At 42.8% G+C, this 26,210-nt stretch overlaps 1 long non-coding RNA gene across 1 annotated transcript; it reads left to right on the forward strand.

Moving 5' to 3' along the window:
- The first annotated feature begins 3,013 nt into the window (after window positions 1–3,013).
- Window positions 3,014–25,964, forward strand: LOC308559555. Its single transcript, XR_013999170.1, has 3 exons — window positions 3,014–3,113; window positions 20,381–20,547; window positions 25,887–25,964. It is a non-coding gene; the product is annotated as an uncharacterized lncRNA (long non-coding RNA).
- Window positions 25,965–26,210: the final 246 nt, after the last annotated feature.

The following is a 26,210-nucleotide window of genomic DNA, read 5'->3' on the forward strand; positions in this document are numbered from 1 at the left end:
ACCCAGGCACCTTCTCTCCAACAATGTATTTCTTCATTGGTTCAGGAACCGTGTGTGGATCAGTTCAGTGACCCATGCAGATTTTTTTCTTTTTCTCACAATCATCCATTTTCTGCCTGGTTCTGCCAGTAAGTTGTACTGGACCTTTCCAAAAGGCATATAAACAGGCCCCTAATGCACACGTCTTTACTCACCCTCTCTCTCCAGCTTCTGCCCTCTTTTTATGCCTTCCCTTTAAAGCAGTACTGTAAAGAATTACCTCTATTTATTGCTTTCAGTTTCTCTTCCTTCCATTCTCCTTTGAACTTCCTTTTGGGCAGTTGCCCCTCTCTACTGCCCTGAACTGCTCTAAGTCACCAATGATGTCGTTGCCGCTAAACCCAGAGGTCAGTTCTCAACACGTCCATCAGTAGCATTGGGCCAAGTTGTTCAGTCCCCAAATCTTGAAACACTTTCTTGCCTTGGCTTCCAGAAAACATTGTTTGTTTTCCTCCTACCTCGCGGCCACTTTTCACCGAGTCTCCTTGCTGGTTCCCCCTCACCTTTCTCACTCCATAAAGTTGAAGTGGCCTAGGAGTCCTTCCTTTGTCCGCCTCACTTCTCTATCTACACGCATCCACTCTGTGATCTAATTCAGTACCAAGGCCTTCAACTTCATACGGGTGGCTCCCAAATACATATCTCTAGCCTTGAACTTTCCCTTGAACTTCACACTTCTAAATCCACTATCAATTCAACAACCCCACTTTGATGTCTAAGAGCCATTTCCAGCCTAAACTACTAATCTTCCCCCTAAAATTTTCTCCTCCTGCCATCTTGGCTCTGATTTCTATCTTTTTTGCTTTACTTTCTCAAATCTCCTTTCTAAGCCATCACAAATCCTATCTGCTCCATCTTTGAACCAGAATCACATCACCTCTCACCACCTTTCTGCTACCATCTTGGTCCAAACAACCAACATTTCTTTCTTTTCTTTTTTTAAATTTATTTTTACTGTTGACACTATTACAGATGTCCCCATTTTCCCGCCTTTGCCTGCCTCCACCCAGCCCTGCCCCTCCCTCTGGCCATCACCACCCTGTTGTCTGTCAACCAACATTCCTCACCTGACTTTCCCCAAGAGGCTCCTAACTCTGCCAGAGTGATCCCGTTGAAATGTAGGTCAGCTCACTGCTGTGCTTCAAAGCCCTACTGCCTCCCCATCCACCCCCCAAAGTCATTTCCATGGTCTAATATATTTCACTCCATATTAACTCTCTGACCACACCTACTCTCTCCTCTCCCCTCTCCGTCTCTCTTACTCTTCTTCGATCACATTGGCTTCCCAGCCCTTCCTGCAAAGCACCCAGCATGCCTCAGGGCCTTTGCACATGCTTTCCTCTATCTCTGGAACTTTTTTCCCCTAACTGTCCATGTCTGCTCTGTCTAGAAGGTCACTCACTCAGTGAAGCCTTCCCTGGCCACCCTAGTTAATCTACAACCCTCACTCCCCACCCCACTCTTCCTATCCAGCTTTCCTACTTTGTTTTCCTTCAAAGCATGTGTCACCGTCTAACACAATATATTTCTTACTTATTTCTTTATTGGTCTCTCCACACATACATACAAATGTAAGCTTCAAAACGTTAAAGATTGTGTCTATCACTACTCTATTCTTAGCGCTTAAAATAGTGCCCAGCCCATAGTAGGTCCTCAATAAGCTACTGAATCACTGAGTCACATTCCTCCAACCTCACAGAAATCTTCTCTAGGAGAGGGGGAAAAAGTCTGAATAAATAATTGTGTTAAATGCTTATATACTCATATGAAGAATAGTATGGGCATAAAGAAGGGATCGGTCAGTTCTGAGGTGGAACAGGAGAGGGGTCCTTGACATGAGTCTTCATCGGGGAGCAGGTGTCACCATCCCCACCGTAGACCATGCAGCCAGCTGCTCAGTGTTACTGACAACCCTCCAGGAAACTGCCTTGGCATCAACTGCATTCTTATAGGCCACAGAGAGGAGTTTGTTAAGGTCTCTTGCCACCTCTGTGGCAGGAGGTCATGTCATGGTGGAGCCTGGCCTTCTGGGCCAGCAGACTCCCGCCATGGCTACCTCAGTCCCCCATTACACGCCCACGTGTGGCTTGACCATATCTTGCATTCTACCCTAGGACTTCTCTGCCGTCCAGCAGGTCCCGCTGTGTCTCCAAGCACGTACAACAGGAAGTGTTGGTGAGTTAATGCCCTGGGGCCTGAACTTTGGTCAAGGGCAATGGAAGCCAGTATATAAATGTTTATTCTTTTCCCACTCCTGCCCATTGGTCCACACACAATAACTTCAAACAGCCTCTCTGAAAATATCCTGTGATACAAAGCAATCAGCTTATTTCAGTAACTCACTCCCTTCTATTTTCTCTCTCTTTCTCTGCCTCACTCTCTTTTTTCCTCATTCCTGCTTCTCTGAAATTACAACTTCCCTGGAATTGCTCTTTTTTTCTGGAGAAGACAAGCTAAGATAGTATTCCGTTCCTGCTCACCAACTTTGAGAAGGGGGTGGGATTTCAGGAACATTTTGAAAGACCGGTTTTGTTGGACAGTGGAATGATGATTTGCTACCTCTCTGTGAATCTTATGCAAGTCACTTAGTTTCTAGGAACATTTTGATGCCCTTTGGTGTAAGTTGTGCACCAATCGTTCCTGTCTTGCCTGTGTTACTCAACTGTCATGAGGCTCACATGAGATAACACATATGGGAAGAGACTTGTAAACCTTCCACCTCTACGCACATGTACAGTGTAGCAAACGCCTACTCTTTGATCTGCCCAGCATATCTTCACCAGACAATAGCCCCTCCCTACCATCCTGCATCCAAATGATTACCCCATAAATACAATAGAATACCTGACCATATTTTATTGGTTCCAGGATGGACTTTTGGCCCAAGAGAGCAATTAAAGTTTGTCTTTAGGTATTGGTTGGGGCAGGGGTCAAGGTGATCTTTCTCTGTACACTTGGACTCTAGGATTTCAAACTCAGAAGCTGCTAGCCCCATGCTTCATCATATGGGCAGGGAAAGCGGAAACTAGCCTGAAACAAGGGAGAAGAAAGCAGACCTGTAGAATTAAGTGAAGGTAAGAGACCTATTTCCACAGGGTACCTGGGGGCCAACTGCTTTCTCATCCATGAAACAGTCATATCTTCACAAAAAAATTCCACTTTTTTTTTTATTGGGTTTCTGTTCTTTTCATCCAAAGGAGTCCCACTATAGACGAGACAGTACTCTTAGAGTACACATCTTTAAAACCGTGCTGACCTCAGCTCAGGACCTGGGGAAGGTTAGTCTCAGGAAAGACACAGCACAGCACACCTCCCACGGAAGCCACTTTATACCTGCGCAGAAAAGACTTCTAGTTGTTGACCCAGGAAACCAAAATACAATGTACTCATCAGATGTGTCTGTAGCTCAGTGAGAAAGCCAATAATTGGCCTATAAATAGAAGGTATAAGGAGAGTAAAAAGGTGAAAAAAAGATTTTGTTGGGGGTGCGGGGTGACACTGCCTACACTGCATATTAAGAAAGCATGCTCGGGGTCCTGAATATGAAACAACCTATAAGAACACACCCTCTTTTTTCCAGGCAACAAAGCTGAGCATCACTCTGCATTCTTAGGCACACCCAGGTCTCAGTCCTTGTACATATATTTATGTCTACTTAGATGCAAGAGAACAGCCAGAAGTTTAGTTGAACTTCCAGGATGAATTGTATAACACAAACTTATAGTGCTTGTTCAACAAAAAGAACACAAAGCCTATTTGGGGAGTAGGATGTGCTCATGTGAAAAGCCAGAGAGCAATACACACTGGCACCGGTCAAGATGGCACCGGGCAATATATGATGAGTGCCCAAGGATTGCAGATAACAAGGGCTTCCTGCTCGAAGGAGGAGAAGACATTCGGTGTTGAGGAGGAACGGGCAGAAATGAAATCTGACTCTGAAGAATGAATAGGTTTTGGAAAGGCATGAGCAAAGGGAAAGCGAGGAAGGTTTGCTTAGGGACAGCAAACACATTGTAGCTGAGAAGCTGGATTACAAATGGCTTTTACTATGAGGCAAAGGAGTACTCCTACTTATTTTAGTGAAAATAGTATTTTATCTGTGATAATAGCATAGCGGTGATTCTATGGCACAATGTCTGGTACACAATACATGCCCAACTGTTCTAGGGTTTTAACAATATACAAATAAATTAAGTTATTGCTTGAAACACAGGACAGTGCTAAAGTAAGCACTGAACTCAAACACTCAGTTCATTGATTTTAAAGGAACCTGGTTTTCACTGGGAATAATGTGGAAATATTGCCAAACATTATTTCTGCAGTCATTTCTCGTGAATCATCTTACTGTGGTTGGCAAAACTATCCTAAATAGTCTCTTGTTTTTTGCTGTCCAGGTGGTAGTTTTCATTGATGCAGGATGGAGGGAGGGGGTTGGGCAAGAATTAGTCAGGATTCATTAGCACAGTATGGAAACCACTCAGCACTGCAGAAGACTCAGCATCTCCTTCCATCTTAAGGATATGAGTGCTAAATTCACCACATTGGAGCTAAGTCAAGTGTGCAACCTGGACAGGAATTGAATATACATTATTTGCTGGAGGTCCTCCATAGGACTGCTCCCTCCCATGCTCACAGTCTTTCTTACAACCATGTCAGGTATTAGAGGTCTGAAGATCTTTCTCCTCCCTCCTCTACTTTCACAGACCCTCTCTCTGACAAATCTTTTCTAATACTGACAACCATCAATTACTCCTGTATTCCTAGCTAAACCAAACCACTGGCTGGAGCGTCTGTCTTCTCTCAAATAATCAAAACCTAGTTAAATGTTAATTGTTCCCCTTGCAATTTTCTTTAACATACTAATGTTATGTCAGCACCCCACTAAATTTTTCAGCATGCCAAATTTGTTACGAAACTAACAAAGGAAAGTTAGAAACAACCGGGGTACCTAAATGAGCTGTCCAGTTAGGGATTACATTCAACTTAGTTATATGTCTAAAATTTCATAGGTACGTTCAATAGGTATAGTCAACCATGATGGCCTTTTCAAGGTGCACTTATAAGTGAATAGCATTTAGGGGAAGGGGCTCTGAATTATTAGCCAGAAATCCTGAGTTCTGTTTTCCACTATGCAACGGTTTTTATAACCAGAAAGAAACAGAGAACTCAAACCAATCCTCTGGCTAATTTGTGGGAGGAATGTGTAACCGAAAATATTGCTGGAAATTACTGACTTTATTTAGAAACAGTATCAGGACTGGAAGTGACCTCATATACCAGCGAGTACAATTCATTCTCAGTCCCCTTCGAAACTATTATTAAACATCTCTAATGACAGGGAACTCACTACTTAAAAAATTGATCCATCTCATTTTGGCACGTCTATGACTGTTAGAAAATCCTTTAGTGAAGACATTATCTTCAGGGGCCTAGCAAAATCTCCTTAGGTTTCACATTTGTAACATAGGGATAATATGTTTACGTTGACTGGATGGACTTCGAACTCAAGGACAAGATTCAGGTCTAGTAACATCACCTTGAACAAAACACAACACTGTGTATTTGACTAATCGAGTTTACAGAAAGGCATTAGGGACACCTCTGAGTGAAAGTCCATGTCCCCTTGGCATTCCCGGCCTCTGCGAACAACCACAATAAAAAAGGTTAACTTGCCTACAGGTGATTTATGGAGAACTCAGTGCTTCTTTCATTTTAGACATAAAAAGGGTGACCAGGTAGCCCTGAAAAAAGGTTTTCACAGGTAGGTATCATGGGAATCACTTGTCAGCTGTGTTGATATGGAAAAAATTATAACTCTTGAAGTTGAAATCCTATGATCTTCATGAATTCTACAGAGCACGGGTGACTTTGTAGCATACGGTCTCCTGAATAAGATGTGCAAGGTGAAGACAAGGAGAGAAGAATGGTCGTGTTAGATACAGGAGCTGGTAGGGGAGCGCCTGCAGAACAGTAGGTTAGAGGGCAGGCGACCCACCGGCACCCACGCCAGGGCTAGGAGTTACCGTGACCACAGGCCTATTGAGCTGCTTTGAGAAGAACTGTAACTGTCACTATCAAATCCAAGAAGGATGGCAAGAATATGCCATGTTTTCACAAAGTGGGGACTGCAAACTGAAGTGTCTTTAGAGGCCCGTGGAACAGGCCCTGTGAAAGAAAAAAAGTGGTACACTGGAGATTACACAAATTCAAATTATCCATTTCCCTACCCTTCTCCTTTAAAAAAATTTTTTTAATTATTATTAAAAACAGGGTTGGGCAAATCAAAAACATTTGTTGGCCAGAGTTTGTAATCTTCAATTATTTCCTTGTCTTCCCACCTAAAGGACTCTATTCATTTAGGAGGTTATATTTTAAAAGGAATACTGTTTTATCTTTGTAAAAAATGGAATTTAACTATCTGAATAGTGAAGCATGTGGAAATCTTGGGGAGACATTTAGTGTGCATATTAAGTGCACTAACTTGGACGTTTAAAGAAAAGTAGGTTCTAAGCACTAGCTTTGCCAACAATACCTGTTTCTCATTAGAAAAATTACTTGACCTCTTGAAACCTCAGTTTCTTCACATGTGCAAAGGGAATAATATTAGTACTACCTACTACATGGGGTTAAAGTAAGATTTAAATGAGATAATGTAAAGTGTTTCGTTTAAATGGAGGTAGCTTATATTATTGTGTGTTATAACAATGTGTATAAAATTGCATTGTTTTAGGGAAGGAAGACCCAGACTCTGTTGAGATACTGTACCTTTTAGGCAGGATGAGCCTTTCACAGCTAATAATGAGCAGGCCTTTTTTTCTGAGATTCGTAGGATTAGCTTTCGCTCAGCAGAGAAAGTGAGGACAGGAGGAAGGGAGAGAGAGGAGAGGATGGAGCTGTCAGAAGCTCCTGCGCCCTGCTGTGTGATTGCTCATGATTTTGCTGCTAAGCTGCCATAAACATATTAGAGAAAAACTGCTTAAAACCAGTGATAGCCTCGTTCGGGTGGCTCAGTTGGTCGAATGCCGTCCCTGTACACCAAAAGGTTGCAGGTTTGATTCCTGGTCAGGGCACATTCCTAGGTTGCTGGTTCCATCCCCCGTCAGGGGGCAACTGATCGATGTCTCCCTCTCTCTCACTCTCCCCCTCCCCTTCCTCCCTCTAAGATCAGTAAACATACCCTCAGGTTAGGATTGATTGAATGAATGATTGAATGAATGAATGAATGAAACAAGTGATACATTGTGGAAACTCATAGAGACTAGGTGTTGATACAAACGGCTTATACAAACAAGGAAGCTGGAGCATGGATGCTGAGGCAAGTCTGAGAAATTGTGGAAATGGATTTTAAATCTCAGGAGGTCAAGAAACTGGAATTTGAGTCAAGTGTAAAGCTGACTAAAAATGAATCAGCAGCTTCATCAAGCGGTGAACTTCCTGTCATGGGAAGTGTTCAGGCAGAGGTCTACCCATTAGGAATGCTGGCAAAGGTATTCCTGTCTGAAACCGACTTGGAAATTGATGTCCTCTAAGTTCCCTTTAGTATTTTGGAGTTAAGGCAAAGCACTGTGGAGAGAAGGGCAGAGATAATGACAGAATCTGCATTGCCCTAGGGGTTTCTCCAGTTGCAAGGAGACACTAGGCAATGCCCTAATATTTTAGGACCTCTTCACTCCTAAATTTCTACTCTCCTAGAGGGTAGAGGGAAGAAGGAATCAAGAGGAAAAATGGAGCCATAAAGGAAAAAAGCAGGAGGTTATTACTGTCACACAGAAGCATATTCAAAAGTTAGAAAGAGAAACTTGAAGTCCAGAGAAATAAATCACTTCTTGCTTTACCCTATAACATGTCCTGAAATGATCAAAGGGACACATTGGAATACATTGCTAGCTGCCTGCAGGATCCCAGCAGAAAACAGAATCAAAGGATGTAGGCCACATGGTTATGTTGGCAGTGCCTCTCAGTCACCAACTTGCTCCCTGGCACTTTGAACATTTTTCTTTTTTAAACATGTTTTTATTGATTTTAGAGAGAGAGGAAGGGAGAGGTATAGATAGAAACATCGATAAGAGACATTGATTGTCTGCCTCCTGCATGCCCGCTGCTGGGAATCGAGCCAGCAACCTTGACAAGTGCCCTGACTAGGAATCTAACCAGGGACCTCTTGGTTCATGGGTCAACCCTTAACCACTGAGTCACGCCGGCCGGGCTGACCATTTTTCTGTGTTGTTTCTAATCGTGGAAAATTAGACATTAGAAATCACTCTATTACATATTATTTGAGAACCAATACTACCTCAAATGATTGTGTTCTTCCTTTCCCTCATTAGTTGTTTGAGTTTACGTTTATCATCATGTGTGGATCCAAGAAGGAGGGTAGAATTTCAAAGGTAGCATTCCCTTGCAGTAATTGATCATTTAGTTTTGCCTTCAGGAGTGCATCTAAGGCACATGTTCATGTCCAAGTCTAAAATAATCATTACCTAGCAATCATTAACATATATTGAATTAAACTCTACATGCTCATATTTGGAAAGTACACATAATTTTAAAAGTCTTTCCCCTAAAATTAAAAAATTTATACAATCTACACAATAACCAAACTGATCAGCTGTCTTTCATTGTTAAATTAATTTCAGTGCAGCATAGGTGCCTAGATAGAATTATATTATAAATATTCCAAGGAATTAATTGATCTGATTTAATTAAATTTGAGACCAGTAAACTGTATTACCTTCTGCCACTCTAATTGCATGTGATGTTGTAAGCAGTCAACTCCATGTGATGGATGTGTCTAGGCTGAGATGTTTCTATTTGTCTTGCATTTTTATTATCTCTAAATTCACTTTAAAATGCAATTAAAATACAGCATAATCAGGATTTAGAAGAAAACAGACTTTCAAAAATCTGCACAGATGTGTGCTATTAGAAGATGTAGGTATTCTCAATTTATCAGCTATATATTTTTCAGAAGGCCTCCCCGGTTGTTACCACAGAATTATTAACAAAATCCAGAGGCCCTGGAGCTTCCTAAATGCTTACAAATGATTTGGCTTAAAAGATTTTTGCAGTCCTCATTTACATTGTAAAAAACGAAATGCAGCTCTTAAGTTTACAGAGAAGTTTTAGAAGCTTTGACATGGCAAGTTGCCATGAGAATATTTTCCCTGTGGAGAAGCAAAACTCAAATGTGCTAATTAAGGGTGCTTAATATCCCTCAAAATTAATTCTTTGTTACCTGCAGTGATTTAATTACTCCCTTATGGAAAGCTCAGAAAACCCTTGCATCTTTAAGTAGCAGTGGGCCACTCATTGCAAGAGTCAACGTCCACTTTAAAAGTATTTCCCCTACTCACTGGTTACAGCAGTGGGCAAAGAGGGAAGGGTTTCAGAAGTCACAATAAAACACTAAGACAAATTTCCACTGGTGGTTGCAAAATCAGTTTCATTCCTGTCATCATCCCTCACATTAAAAAAACCTTCCAGAAAAAAAATAGTATAGAAAAAAACAACAACGAAGGGGGAGAAAGGGTTGGAATAAGCACGAGGTGATTCTAGCTAAACTCTGACCACCAGGAGGGGCCAGGCCTGACACTGTCCCACTAGCAGCCCTCCCTTTACAGAAAAGCAATGATCAAATGTCCTCAGGGAATATTGGTTGAACTAAGAGATAACTAACCATACAAGACTGTTTATCTTAAGCAGGAGACTTGAGTGCTATCCAAGAATTCTTCATGAATCAGGTGTAGCATGGAACACAATAAAAACCTCTAAATGTAGGTACATATCTTGACCTCAAATGTCACTTTCTCTGGCAGCCAACTCTGACCACACAATGTAGAGTTGCCGCCCAGTAACTATCGCATTGCTCAGGGCCATCTGCAATCTTCTTGGGTTCACTTATTTATTACTTTGTTCCTGTCTTCCCGCCTCGAGCCTGTGGGCTCTGGGAGAGCAGGGCCCTGGCGTAGCCACTCCTCTCTTCCCTGCCTCGAGCAGCACTTGGCATGTGACGGCCGTTCAGTAAATCATTGTTGAAGGAGTAAAGAGCAGATTTTTTTTTTTTTAATGTCAGACATGCCCGGGCTGGTGTGACTCAGTGATTAGAGCATCAGCTCGAGTACCAAAGAGTCATGGGTTCGATTCCCAGTCAAGGGCACGTACCTGGGTTGCAGGTTTGATCCTCAGCTCTGGTCAGGGCACGTGCAGGAGGCAACCAATCGATGTGTTTCTCTCTCCCTCTCTTTCTCTTTTCCCCTCCCTTCCAGTATCTCTAAAAATCGATGGAAAAAATATCCTCTAGTGAGGATTAACAAAACAACAACAAAGTCAAACCTACTTCTAACAATCAAAAGAAGATTTATTCTAGAGCCTGTGCTAGGAAAGGAGCTGGGTATTCTGTGCAAGCATCCAGATTTCATGTACTTGTGTGTGGGCCCACAGGCTCCTGCACACACAGATCTTTGCCCTGTTTGCTCCTGTGAGTTTGACGAGAATCAGACAAAATTTCACCCAAGCTGAGCACTTGACGACCTGTCATGTTACTCTCCTGGGCTGCAATGTTCTCAGTTCAGTCCTCACCTGTGCTGGCTACACCACATAGATTCTCATCTTGGGCACATTTATCAAGTGCTCATAGATCAGCCCTTAAACGCTGTAGAAATGAGAAAATGCTATGAGTGCTTCAGGGAAGATGGGCAGCTCAGTGCTGACAGTACCCAAGCAGGCGGGCTGAAGTGCCGATACACAATTCACGTTTATGTGCACCAGTCCCCCAAGCCCTGCAGGTGTTTTCTTCTGCGGCTGGGACTGAGGAAACAAGTAGGGGGAAGTCCTTTGCTCTTTGAAACCCCTAATATGTTAAAATAAGTAACAATACTAGAATGGCTCTACAGAATTATGAAATGGGCATCTTAGGCACTTTTCATATTAACATTATTAACATACATAAACACAATGCGATATAATTGGGCCATCATAAGATAATTATAAAGTCTGTCTAAAAAACACGAACTCATAGAGCATAATGACTGGTATAGTCCTGCAATACGCTGAAGGCTGATGCCAAATGTCTCCACCCTCTGGATCTGTCAGTGAAAATCTAAGTCTGACCCTAGACCTACATTTGATAAGGTCAGATGTCTCCCCTTGAGGCACTTCATACACTTAGGGAGTCTGGGCCTGATGCCCTGAGCAGGCTCCCACCCCCTAGTTCCTGGGTCCACCTGTTTCTTGACATACACCTGTCCTGCCCCTCCTCCTCTCCTCTTAGCTTTGCCACAGAACCAAGGGGTTCATCCTGCTGACTTGATGAGCAGCTTGCATAGGTGTGCATGTGTGTATTATAATATCCATTCATCCTAACTTACTTAAACATATGGATGTGGTTTTCTCTGCCTTCTACACCACCCTCATTCAGTTTCCAGCCTGTAACTCTTTAGACCGATGGTCTGACTTTCAAGCTCCACTCCAGGGAGACTCAAAGGAAAACACATCGGCTCATGTGGAATTAGACCATTTGTAAATTACAGAAAGTTTGAAAATATAAATTTCAGTGAGGCAAAAAGCCTGCTTTATCTCCTCACAAGATCTGACTTCTCCAGTTCTAACCTAGCAGGAGACACAGATAAAGTCCTTCGCTGAGGCTTTCCAAGGTTATCTAAGATAAAGAGATAATGTGGTCATTACAGGCATTGATTTTCTGGACTCCAGACATTCTCAGAAATGCTAATTAACTAGGAAATAGGACTCAGCTCTTCATAGATTCTCAGGGAAGAAGGCCTCTCTCCTCAGTATCAAAAATGAGTAACAAATCATTTAGAAAAACTTCATGTCTTAGCTTCAAATAATAGGAATTGGTTTCAGTTCTTTAAGGCTAAAGATAAAAGATGAACAAATGCTATTGAAAAGGTCCGGGGAAAGGCCATACAGGTGAAATAACACGTCTCCCATCACCCCCTGCCCCCCACACCCTCCACCCCCACACGCCCCCCACACACCCTTACCTAAGTCACCTTCAGGCGGGGGTGAGTTTCCTCTCTTCCCCCTGCAAACGCTTGCCCCCTCCGGCAATGACTATCACTGGTCAATTGGCCTCTAGCTGAGAATTTAAGCACAAATCTCAGCCTTTCTTTTGCTGCACCATTGGAAAATATCTGAGTAACAAGAGAGTCCTCCATAAGACAAAGCTACAAAAATCCAACTCAAGGAAATAAAATAGAACCAAGTGATGAGAGAAAAGGTTTCCATGGTTTTCCACCCAATGCATGTGACATTCCCTTTGGGCTGCCCCAACCAGCTTGGCAGTGTGTGCCAGGTGGATCCAGAGGACTCATTCACCCTTAGGGACTGAGCTCCTGTAGGAGCTGCCTGGTATCTGAAACACGTCCACAGTTCACCCAGTCCTCTGCACAAAAGGCTCTGCATGACTCTCTTTATCTTTAGGACAAATCCAGGCCTTTCTGTCGGCAAGTAGGGCCCATTACAACCCACTGCCCATCTCTCTTTGCTAATCTATCTCTGAGGCTCTCACCCAGACCACCTAACTCTGTGCCTCTTACCCGACAAGTTAACCTTCCTCTCTCATGCCATGTGTTTGAACAGGCCTTTTTCCTTTGTTACTTCCCCAGTTCAGAATAGCTTTCCCTTTCTTCTCTACTTATCAAAATTATATTTGTTAGCTCATTCCCATCTCAGAAATGACCTTCTGGAATTTTTCCTAGATCCCATAAGAGTTTGAATGAATCCCTCTTTACTTGGTGCTACCATGGGACCCTAAAGCCCTCCCACAATTCGTGTTGTCTTCTCTATTAAACCACTGAATCCCCCAGTGAAGGGACTAGTTCTTATTTCATCCGATGCCCAAGGGCCTGATATCCCAGGGCCTAGTGCAGGTTTGTTCACATAGTGAATGTTTAAAAAGCTTGTTCTAATTGGATTTCATAGGAAAACAACAGCTAACAGCTAATTTGGGGTGGGATACAACTGATAAGAATAGTATAAGAGTTCCGGCATAAGAATGCTTGGGTATAAACCCCAGCCTCACCTCTTATAAGCTACATGGCCTTTCTCATCTCAAAAAATGGGATATTTTTACATACATACATTCATAACAGTACTTGCCTCACATAACTGTGGGAGAACTAGATGAAAGATTTAGTTCAGTAATCAGCACTTAACACGAATTCAATACATGTTACAATTCCCCTCCTGCCCCTTCTAGTCTTCCTCTTCATTACCACTGCTGCTAACAACTACTAACTAGTACTGCTACTACCTTAAACTTAAATCCGTGAGGGGAAGGCCAGCTGTGGAATGTGAAGCCTCTGCCACCTCTCCCACATGGGGCTCCCATCCCTGGGCTATGTCTTAGGAAGAATTTTCCTTCTTGCAAAGAGGACTGTAGCTGTGAGCGGAGGTGGCCTTGATATCTTGATGGAGTGGAGAGAACCTTGGAAAACGATTTTTCACAGCTTTGAGCAGAGACTTTGTCTTTGGTTTAACCCCTCTTCGGTTTTGGGAAAACGTTCTCAGGAGTTCTTTGAGGTATACAAGTGAAAAGTAAATGTCTACCCATTGTTTTGTGAGAAACCATGAAGTCACCAACAGTTGACTATGTTTAGCCCACAGAGTCAGAGTTTATGTTTGGTGCGTGAGTTCTTGTATTATTGAGTCAAGCTTTTTCCTGTAGACTTGTTGCAGGCTTGGATTTTTTTTGTTGTTGTTTCTTGGGTTTGTGTGGAAAGAAAAATGGTAAATATTTCTAACCCTTGCAGAAGTGAGGTTGGAGATCCAGGCTGAGTCACTGTTTGTTCTAGGTAGCACTGGGATTCGGAGTGAGGTGAGGCGAGCTGTTTTGCTTTATTAGCATCCATGACAGGAAAATGAGAGTGATGTGGGGTCTGTGTTGAAGGGATGGCTTTCATGGGACCCTGCCACCCTCTGGGAAGGGCAGTGCCATTCCTCTGCCCAGGCAACAGGACAAAGTGTGACCCAGAGTTCCGAAAGGGTCCTTGTTCCTGCCTCTGTGCAAGACACTCCCCCCCCCCCCCGCCTCCCCCAGCAGCTACTGGGGTGAGAAGACCCAGCTCCCTTGTCCCTGATGTTTTCAGAAGTCCCACCATTGGAAGAGGCAACAAAAACCATAGTAGCTGTTACATAGTGGCCTGGAAGGCAGATGGGTTGGTGGGCATCTCTAGGAGCCATAGAAATAGTGGGGAAGAAAGGGGAGCATTCTTGGTCAAAGAGTGAGGTCAAGGACTTGAATGATTGAGCTTTTGTAACTTGCACTTTAAAATTATTATGACCTCATATTACCATCCCCTGCTCCAGGTTGATAAAATCTGTGGAATACTATTTAAATAAATAATTATGTATTTGAAATTTTATATATATATATATATATATATATATATATATATATATATATATATATACACATATTTTTTAATTTTAACTTAAAGCTGGAAAGAATTTAGGGTGGAAGATAGAATAGCATAGTGATGCTGGATACTGTAAACCAGCAGATTTCTGGCTCAGATTTCTATCTTCATATTTCTTTTTACTAGTTGTGTGATCACAAGCAATTTGCTTACCCCCCTTCAGCCTCTGTTTTTTTCATTTATAAAGTATAGGTATGTGACAGATTGTATTTTTCTAAAGCTGTCCAAAGACAGCTGCACCCATACGTATTCCATCCCACACTCTGTTCTCGTGAAGTGACGTTCACATTCCTTCATCTAGAGCCCGGATCCTTGCTGGAGGGGTGAGCAGATAAGAAAGCTACCCTCCCCTCCAGTCTCAGACCCCAGAGAGCCCTAACTCAGAGAGCGTATCCAACAGAGACCCAGTCTGGGAAATGGAACTAAAGGAGAGGCAGCAATTGAGGGTTATTATGAAGAAGACTCACCTCTGCCCCTCTCTCCGGTTGTAATACTTTGTAACTGCCTCTCCACTCAGTAAGGGAAGCATTCGTGGCAGGGGTGGGGAACGTCCAGCCAGCGGGCTGTATGAGGCCCGAGAAATCATTTGGTCCGGCCCTGCCAAGGCACTGCAAGCGGGACTTGAAATTCAATAAATCTAGGAGCTTTTCTTCATAGCTAATTTTTAAGTTGATAATTTTGTGTGGCCCGCAAATGATGTTATAGATATCCAAATGTCTCTTGGCAGTGAAGAGGTTCCGCACCCCTGACCTACAGATATATTTACTCCGAGGAGGAAAATGGACAATTCTTCTCAAAATAAAGGAAACATCCAGGGACTTCTATCCCATCTATGTGGATGTCTGTGCTCAACAATAAATGCCTTTCCATTTCAGCATGGGCGTGAAACAGGGGAAGGGCCTTGTAAAGGGTGGCTCTCGGTCTGCTTGTGCTGAAGCGCACAGAGCTCCAAGTCAGCCCTCCTCCCGGAGAACATAGAATGTGTGAGGACAGCCAGCGAAGTAAAGATGAAACAAACCAGAAAACTAAACTCAAGGGGAAAAAATATATCAAATAACAAAAGAAATTTAAAAGCAAAGCCAAAACAAAATTCTCTTCAATTATTATTATCAGAGATATTTGAGAACGTATGACATCTGTAAGAAAAGAATGGTTAGTATAAAAAATGATACTCTAAAAATAACAAAAAGCTCAATATTAGGATTGCTGAAATTCAGTTCAGAAAAAGAAATAAAAGATAATGACACGAGTGTTTATATTTTGGAAAATTGTGTCAAATAAATGTTCGCAAAGGGCATAGAGAGGGAAATATAAGATTAAAGGTATGTCTCAATTTTTAAAAGTTAGTAAAAAAGAAAATAAAGGTAAGAGACATAGAGATTCAATTCAGGACATCAAACATCTTTCAGATTAGAGTTCCACAAAGAGAAATCATAGAAACTGCGAAGAGGAAATTAGCAAAGAAATAAAAACGGCCCTGGCCGGTTTGGCTCAGTGGTTAGAGTGTCAGCCCCCAGACTGAAGGGTCCCAGGTTCGATTCTGACCAAGGGCATGTACCTCGGTTGCAGGCTCAATCCCCGGCCCCAGATCATGGGGGAGGCAACCAGTCGATGTGTCTCTCTCACATTGATGTTTCTCTCTCTCTCTCCTTTCCACTCTCTCTGAAAAGCAATGGAAAAAATATCCTCGGGTGAGATTAAAAAAAAAAAAAGGAAAGAAAAAGAAATAAAAACAAGAACATCTCCTGGAAAAAAGAGAGATGTAAATATATAAATGAACGTATATAAATGAAAGGATGCATCGAATACTAAGAAGGTTGAAATTAAGGGAGACCAATATCTAAGAAATAATGAGGACATTTTATAAATACCTGGGAAAAGAAATGATCCTAAAAGCTTCAAAAGAGGAAAACAAACAAACAAACAAATGAAGAGAATACTAGGTTACCAACCAAAGGGCATGAGACTCTTCATCACTGAAATAAATGCTAGGACATAGACCAAGCATGGCCTTTAAAAATTCTGAGGGAAATTTAATTTTGACCAAGAATTCTCTCTTTACTCAATCATCTCATCAGTGGGATTTGGGGAGAAAACAAAATGATTTCTACTTGTATAAGTACTTTTTATTGTTAACTTCCAATGAACCATTTCTTGAGGATAAACTCCAGCGAAATGAGAATGAAAAATGAAACAGTAGCCCGGCCGGGCGTGGCTCAGCGGTTGAGCGTCGACCTAGGATCCAGGCGATCGGGGTTCGATTCCCGGTCAGGACACATGCCCAGGTTGCGGGCTCAAGCAATGACTCTCTCATCATTGATGCTTCCATCTTTCTCTCTCTCTCCCTCTCCTTTCCTCTCTCTGAAATCAATAAAGATATATTAAAAAAAAAAAAATGAAACAGTAAGAAGGCATGGGATATAAGAAATGCTAGTAATAATCCAAGATCCAAATAACAGGATATATCAACTATACACAATAGAAAAAGAAATCAGTGGTTGTTAAGAAGTGTATCTTCAAAAAGAAGACCAGACAATATGCTAAAAGATATTCTAGATGGCTTATATATTTTTTCTCACCCAAATAAAGGCTATGAGTTATTTTAAGAAATATCAAACAAAATGTGCAAGAAAATAATTGTCCCAATATAAGGCAAATTTAAGCATCACATGGTTTTAAGCAATTGATGAGGTATAATAAAAGAGATTTAATATTTAGTTTGACTAGCAATGAGGTTAAAACATTGAGAAAGAGCAGTTATCATAGCTCTCTACTTGGCTCTGCAACAAACAATAGTCACATAGTCATAAAAATGTAAATACTGTTTATGGCCTTTCAACTTATATAATCAATGTTTAGATAACACTTCAGATGATTTTATTGATATTACAGAACACCATGTAAATATTACTACCAGGTGTCTAAATAAGGATTACTTTTCTAGTTAAAGAGAAAGTGAGAGAGAGATGGGATCTACATTCCTTTCCTTGAATCTGGGCTGAACTTTGAAATTGCCTCCACCAAAGAAATTGTGGCAGAAGCTGTGTGGCTTCTGGCTATGTCTTTCTCTCTCTCTCCTTCTCTCTCTCTCTCACACACACATACACAAATCATAAGACATACTAAATGATTATTGCCATTTGAAGCCCCTAAATTTTGTGGTAATTTGTTATACAATAACAGATAACTAAAATAAAGGGTAATGGTATGTAATCCATGGTGGTGTTACAAGGATTAAAAGAAATAGCACAATGCTTAGCACAGCAGTGAGCGCTCAAAAATGTTAGATACTTTTATTATGACAAAAAAGGCAATTACTAAACAAAACTTTGAGGTGAATGAGAGATCGCAATAGACACCCTTTCTGGCTCTCTTAACAGATATCCAGGGGGAAATGAGGTTGAAATGTCTAAATAACCAGCTTAGAAGCAAGACTTCTGTGGGGTTTGGCTTGAATCAAGTCATGTATAGACTTTGTTTTTAGTCCTCTTAAAATTCCTGGAGCCAAAGCCTCAGGATAGGCGAGGGAATATATTTGTCAGGGCCACTATCATATCTGGGGCCCTTACAGTTGTTGGCCCTACACAGGAGAAGCCAGCTTCGGTTTGGAATTACGACCTGTCCAGTTGATCGCCCTCAGAGTAGCCTGTCACATGGTGATCTAACAGCGGCTTCTCGGAATATTTCAGCAAGGCATCAAGCTGTCAGAAGGCGCCGCTTCAATGGGAAGTTGGGGATAGGCCAAGTTTCTCCTGCATCGCTAAGGTCATTGCAACTCCATCATCCACAGAATTTGCTCTCATTTCTACCCATAATTTTGATGAAGATAGATGTGGGCCATTGAATATTTTCTTGGGGCTTCCAGTGGTCAATGATATCAACAGGAAAGAAAAGACAACGGCCCGTTTAAACATCTGTCCTCTCTCCTGCCCACCCAAAAAGGCCTTAAAGTATTTATAAGATCGATAGTGGAGGAAGGACAGCGAAAATAAACTGGAAAATGTAATTTTTCTGTTTCTGAATATGCATTGTGTTGAATTTGGGATTCACTCAGATTATAAGCAATTCTCTTATAAGCAATGATCTGAGAAGAGGGGCAGGATATTAATGGTGGTGTCTCTGCTGTAGTAGCTGAGGAAACGGCTTTCAGGTTAAATGTCATTTTAATATCCCTTACATTATCCTTCAACCCAGATGATTGTCCACAAATTAGTAAATGTAGACACCATTTATTGAGTGCCTTTTTTTGTTTGTTTAAGCACTATACTAATCTCTTTGAATGCACTACCTCATTGTAACCCTCATTGTGATCAAATCCTATTAGACGGACACCACTAGTCCCAATTTTTTTATGGAAATGGAGTGTTAGAGAGGCCATATAGCTTCAAAGGAAAGGCACAAAGATGTGATCCAAAGACCATGTCTTGCCCATTACACGGCCTTGCCTGTAACTGTTGGTTGCGGTCCCTTCTCCACTCAGCATGTGCAAGGGCTACTTGGAGACTCAGCTCAAGTGTCACCTCCTCTCAGATGGTTTTCTGCTCACCATCTCCTCTTCTGTAGGTTTCTCCCTCATGCACAGGAACTATGCTCCCACTCCTCTCTAAATTTCTTTAGCAATACTATCCAATGGAAGTAATGTGAGCCACGTATGTAGTTTTAAATTTTGTAGTAGCCACATAAAAAAGTACAAGGAAACAGGTGTGAAACGAACCATAGGTTTTATTTAGCCTAATGTACCTAAAATATTATTGTGTCACCATGTAATCAATATTAAAAATATCAATGAGATGCTTTGTATTTTTTGGACTAAATCTTGTAAATCTGGTTTATACTCACCAGCACACCTCAGCTCAAACCAGCCACATCTCAGATGCTCACTAATCAGTGGCTATTTTATTGGGTTGTGCTGTTCTGTAGCATTTATTTAGCACATGCTGTTTCCATCTCACTTTGTGTAATGTAAGTTTCTCCAGGTCAGGAAACAAGGCAGACTCATCTATGTACTTCCCAACATCCGCAGAATATCATGCATCATAAATGTTTGAGTTAACGTGTGAGACAAGAACACAAGTGATTGTGACTTTAAATTTCTAAAAGGGAAGTATCTGCACCACATCAAGGCATTGGCTGGTAGTTCTCACAGACAGTCCTCTTCTCACAGGAGAGGCTTAGGAACTGCAAGTTGCTCAGAGAGCTGAAAACACAGCCTTGAGGTCAAAGTTATGAAACTGAGAAGGAAGAAAAGGTAAGAGAATTGCTATAGGGGCCATGAAAACAGGAAGACAAAGCACCAGGTCACTTTCTGGTTAGCATTTAAATAAAGAAAATGAGAGCAGAGGGTGATGAGAGTACCAGGTGACACAACCACCTGAAAATAACGGAGCAATAATTGACACTTGAATGTGAAAGGATTCTTTCAAGTTCTCCGGCGAGGCTTGTATACCAGAGACACATCTTGAGCAAATATTTCCTGTGTATGAAGGTGGCACATTTGAAAAAAAATAAGGCTGTTTTTTTGTTTTGTTTTGTTTTGTTTTACCACTGACGTTATATCTGATTGGCGCAAAATTAAGCAAGCAAAATCCATTTTAAAAAATCAGTTATTAATTACTGTCTTAAGAAAGTTCCCAGTTCTTTTCAGTTTTTCTTTCTTTCAATGAGTAGCTGTTACACTATGAGAATACAGCTCCACAGTATGTTTACTGTATTGTTTACGTATCAGTATTAAGTTATTTTCTATGTATTATCTCCTCTTGATTAAAAAATCTCTGGGACATTTTGTGTCACTCGCATGGACCTTGTTGAGTGATAAAAACAAAGTCCCAGACTGTTGATTTTGGACATCACCTTAATTCTCCAGTTTCCCAGTGACTGAGGCTCAGTCTCCTTTAAAATCATAGCCCCCGGGGAGGAAACCAGAAGGCGGCGTAGGGAAGAGCTGCACCCGCGCCTCCCGCCACCACATCAAAATCACAACTAAAACACAGAACCACCATCACTCAGAGCCTCCTGAGATCTGGCTGAAACGAAGCCCCACAACCAGGGACCTGAAGAAGCACCGAGACAGGTAGGAGGGGCGGAGACACGGGCCGATCGGGGCTGAATTGTGGAGACGCGGCCGCGGGCCCACACTTGGTGCAGCAGTTTAAACCCGGGAGGGAATCTTGGGGGCAGAGGTTTCCCGGAGGAGCAGGGGTCCCAGCCCCACATCAGCCCCCAGCCCAGGGCTCCAGGGCAGGGAGGAGATGTCCCCACAGCTTCGGGCTGTGAAACCAGCGGGGACTGTCCCTGAGGGTCGCGGAGGCTGCGGGAGCCCCAGCAGCTCCTCCTAAAGGGCCCGGCACGGACTCACTCGAACGCTCCCTCTGAGCCCAGCGCCGGGAGCAGCCTGAAAGGACCCGGGACCCTCGGGGAGGAACTAACCTGCCTGGAATCCGGGCCAGAGGTGGAGGGCGGCTTCCTCCCAGGCAGAAGGGCTGGCGGAGGCCATGGCTCCTTTGGCAAGTCCTCCCCGCACACAGCCGGCAGGCAGGCGCCATATTTGAATCGCCAGCACCTGACTCACGCCTTTGGCCCCGCCCCGTGATTCCCGGAGGCCCCGCCCCTCCCCACCTGCAGCTCATCCAGGCCATTTCCAGGGGCTTTTCTGTGCCAGTGGCCTCTTGAGCCTCATGCTTAGGACTTTCCTAAAGTCTCTCAAAGAAGCAGCAGCATGACCCATATGGCTTGATAAGTGGCCCCAGGCCTGGCACTAGCATCAGCCTGCATTGGCTCATAGTTTGGCCTCTCCTGGGCACCTCTAAGCCTAGCATAAGTAGCAGCCAACTACGGTTTGCTGTGTAGCTCAGGTTGGGTGGCCCTGGGCAAGGCACTGGCACAGGCTGACTTTGCACCTCCCGGGAGGCCCCAGAGACAGTGCACCTGGTGGTCAGACTCGACCACACTGGATTACAACCCTACCACAGCCACGAGTGACACACTCAAGGGGCGCACTTGGTGAACACCAAAGCCCCACTGAAGTAAATCCCGATCCACAGGGGTGTGTCCAGCACAGCAGCTCTCTGGCTGTAGTTGCAGCTGGTCCTCGCAGCCGATTGGCCTGGGGGTCAATTCCTCCTAGTGACACCAACAGCAACCAAGGCTCAACGACAACAGGACAGTGCACACAGCCCACACAGGGGAGCACCTAGAAGGCCCAGCTCAGGTGACTGGGGAGGCTGAGCCACTGGACCCTACAGGACATCTACTACACAAAACCACTCTACAAATTCCAGGAGATATAGCAGCTCTACCCAATACACAGAAACAAACACCTGGAATTTGCGAAAATGTGGAGGCTAAGAAACATGTAACAAAGAAAAGAACAGAAGAAATCTCTAGAAGAGAAACTAAATGAAATAGATTCAAGCAAGCTAACAGATACAGAGTTCAGAATTTTGTTTATAAGGATGTTTAAGCATACTATTAGGGAAATAACTGAGAAAATCAATAACATAATAAAGTATCAATTTGAAATGAAGGCTACACGAACTGAAATGAAGAATAATTTACAGGGAATCAACAGTAGAGTAGAGGACGCTGAGAATCAAATCACCAATTTGGAACATGAGGAAATAAAAAACACTCAACCAGAAGAGCAAAAAGGAAAAAGAATCCAGAAATATGAAGATAGTATAAGGAACCTCTGGGACAACTTCAAGAGGCCTAACATTTGTATTATTGGGGTACAAGAAGGAGAGGAAAGAGAGCAAGAAATTGAAAACCTATTTGAAAAAATACAGAAAACTTCCCGTACCTGGGGAAAGAAATAGACTTACAAGTCCAGGAAGCACAGAGGGTCCCAAACAAGAGGAATCCAAAGAGGCCTACAGCAAGACATAGCATAATTAAAATGTCAAAGGTTAAAGACAAAGAGAGAATCTTAAAAGCAGCAAGAGAAAAACAGTTAGTTACCTACAAGGAAGCACCCATATGACTGTCAGTTAGAAGGGAGTGGCAAGAAATATTCAAAGTGATGAAAAACATGGAACTACAACCAAGATTGCTCTACCCAGCAAAGCTAAAATTTAGAATTGAAGGTCAGATAAAGAGCTTCACAGATAAGAAAAAGCTAAAGGAGTTCATCACCACCAGACCAGAACTACAGGAAATGTTGAAGGGTCTTCTTTAAGAAGAAGCTAATGAACAAAAGAATCTGATGAACTAAATAGATCCAGAGACATTGATGCAGGCAACAGACGATCATATTTCAGAGGAAAGAGGGAAGGGGGTGGAGGGTGGGAAGAGATTAACCAAAGAAGTTATATGCATATATGCATAACCCATGGACACAGTCAATAATGGGGGGAAGGCCTGGGGAGGGGGTGGGAGCAACGTGGAGGGGGTCAATTGGGGGGGAAAATGGGTCACCTATAATACTTTCAACAATAAAGATAAATTTAAAAATTAATTAATTAATTAAATAAAACCATAGCTCCCCTTTTAGGCACACACACAGGTCTTGAGGTGCATACAGGTTGATTAAAGGCAGGAAATTCTCAGTGCTGCCTCTGCATACCAAAGCAATTAGGCTTTGAAAAGGCATTTTATTGATGCCTTTTGGTTTCCAGTAAAAACATGTAGGACTAAGATCATCACCAATGGAGAGGCCCCTAATAAAACAGGGTGAGACTCAAATGTTTGTGGGTTTTTTGTTTTTTATTTTATTTTATTTTTAAATTTATCTTTATTGTTGAAAGTATTACAGATGTCCCCTTTTTCCCCACCATTGACCCCCTGCACCTGGCATCCACCCCCGCTCCCCCCCCCCTGCCTTCTCCACATTATTTTCTGTGTCCATAGGTCATGCATATATGTATATAAGTTCTTTGATTAATCTGCCTGTTTTGTTTTTTTAATGTCAAGAAACATTTTCCCTGTAATATCATCCCCATAGTTACTGTCCTTCAAGAGGAGGCCTAAAACAGTGAGAAGCTTCTTGGTGCTGTTCGTTGGAACAGGGCTTCCTTTGAAATCCAGCTTAGGACACCCTGTCCTGAGGAATCTCTGTGTCTGTGGCCTTGCCATGGGGTGACTGCCAAGTAGCCCATTCTTCTCAGAAGTTCACCAATGGAATTTGATGCTTGGTAACAGAAAAATAAGACATAATGCAATTTATTTTCTCTTTTTCAAATCCCATGCTAATTTATATTCAAATTCTTTTAAGCATACAGGGTTGAAACCAAGGTTTGTTCCCTCATGTGTCCATTCAGAGTAGAGTGTGGGTTGAGTCTCTATAGGCCCTTTACACCCAATAAAGTTACCAGAGAACTGAGGTCCAAGGAACCTGCTTGTTTTGTGGCCCATCCCATCCCCCTGTATCAGCATTTGAAATAGACCATGAGGTATTCGATCAGCATCACCCAAGCTGTGTGGGTGTAGCTTAGCAAGAATAGAGCCATTTTTCAAAGGTGTTTATGTATATAACAAGAAGAACAATATGTTTTTTTTTAAACTGAAAAACATTTTAATTCTATCCCAATGAATCTTTAATGATAAACAGGTGGGAGGGGGTAGGCTAGAAATTGTGGGAAAATAAAGAGAGCATTAGGGTCATGGTTTGCAACTCTATTACATCAAGCACCTCATTTTAATAAGAAATTTAGACTGCCACCTTGACTATCCTGAAATGAAATTCAAGTAATCTCTTACAAAAATTTAATATACTTCCCTAACTGTAGGATAAAGAAGAAATAAAAAGGAAGTAATTTATGAAATACACAAAGATATGTGTTCCATATGCAAATGTTTGGCCACGAGGACACTAGAATCCATAATGAAGGAGTCAGATGTTTGTGCTAATCACAGGATCTGGCAAATGTAGCAGCCACAGTTGCACTCCAACCTTTGCCTGTTGCCTGGAGCACCATTGTCATCCCTGATGGAATGTCCCTACATAGAGAACAACTCCTGGGGAAGTTCCAAACCTAATGCAATTTTTCCTCAAAAAGTCCCAAGTATTTTGTTTTTATATATGAAAAACAGAGTCAGATTTTATGTTCAGATAATTATAAACAGGATTGATTTTTACCTACATAAATGTCTGGGGGACACTTGAAAGTGGCATGAGGTGCCAGACAATTCTTCATTGGATGGGACTATGCTAGCATCTCTGATCCACTCCAAAATGTCAGCATCATCCCCCTAAACATTGCAAAATCCAAAAATGTGGCCACAAGTCCCTCTGTGGGCAGAGAACTAAGGGGGCAGAAGGCCTATGAACATGGCTTGTGGCAAGATTTCTAAGAAGAAAGACGAGCAGTGAGCAATCTCAGAGAAGCCTTTCATTCCATTTTAAGCTCTTTCCTGTTTTATACTATGCCCAAACCTCCTATTCTTAGGCCCAAACTCCAGCAAAGCTGAAAAGTCAGGCTTGGGGGTGATTAGCCGTGAACAATACCCCCAATCATTCCATGGCGCCAGCTTGGTGAAGACCCCGCCACTGCCACCACAGGGCTCAGGCAAACCCGGGCATGCAGCTGCCACTATTGCTGGCATCACTGCCATCACAGGCCTGGGAATGGAGCCCAGGCGGCTCCCGGGCATCACCCTCCACTGCTTGAGGACTGCTCGGTAGCTGCTTCTTCACACCGATGGCTTTACGTCAAAGTGCAGTGAGTGCATCTGATGGGCCAGCCTCTGCTACATGACCTTGTCTTAACGGAAAGGGAGGCTTGGGAAGAATACACACATCACAGAGTGGGAGGCAGGGCCTGTTTTCACCCAACACGGGAAAAGGGTTTGGAGGCTGAGCTGCCTACAGGAATGACAGATGCCCGCTCTAGCTGCGCAATTCGCCCTATAGAAGACGAGCACCATGGGGTTGGGAGCAGACGGTGATCCCTCTGCGGGGGCACGGCCAAGCCTTGAAGGATGAGAAACTTGGCGGAGCTGCGCAGAGGGCTGGAGGACTTCTAGGGAGATGGAGCCACAGGAGCGAAGACGTGGGCCTGGGAAAACAAACGCAGGGCGAGGAGCTGAGTTTCGTGGAGTCGTTAGTAGAAAGGACAGGAATGGCACTGAGGAGTTATGAGAATTTGTTAACAGTGGTTTTATGTAATCAAGATGGTGTTCGATGGGGGTTTTGCATATTTTTTGTATTTACTTTCATTGCTTTGTCAATCCGAATCTCACTCTTCGTCTTTATGAATTGCCAGAAGCCTATACATTCATTGTTTTGTTGAACAAATTCAAAGAGCCTGGAAGGTTTTGCTAGAAATAAATGATGATTTGTTTAAGGGCCTTACAGTTTGCAAAGTGGAAACACAGCCAAGCAAAACCCCAGAAGTGTTATGAAGGAGAAAGAAAAGTTAAGAGCTCTTATAGTGAAAGGCACGTCCTTGAGGATAATCAGTCCTGCCTTCTTAGCCCTAGGATTGATCCAGGATGGTTATCAGCCAGGCGCCAGGAGGTCTGCATGCGGATGCCAGGTGGTCTGGAGAACGGTACCAGGAGATCTGGGTAATTCCATTTTAAGCTGTTTCCTACTTTATACTATCGCATTCCTGTGGATAATGGCTATTAGATGGATGTCAGGTGATCTGGATTTGTGAGTCTCCTTTAGGAGGTAATCAGGAGGTTATCCGGAGCTCTGATGGATGTCCAGGTATTGAAGCAAAACTGAGTGATGCGTATCCCGGCATTGACACAGGACTGAAAATCTCAATAGCTCGTGCTCCCTCTGTTCTTGTT

This window comes from Miniopterus schreibersii (assembly GCF_964146895.1).
Source record: "Miniopterus schreibersii genome assembly, chromosome: 7".
Classification (NCBI taxonomy): domain Eukaryota; kingdom Metazoa; phylum Chordata; class Mammalia; order Chiroptera; family Miniopteridae; genus Miniopterus; species Miniopterus schreibersii.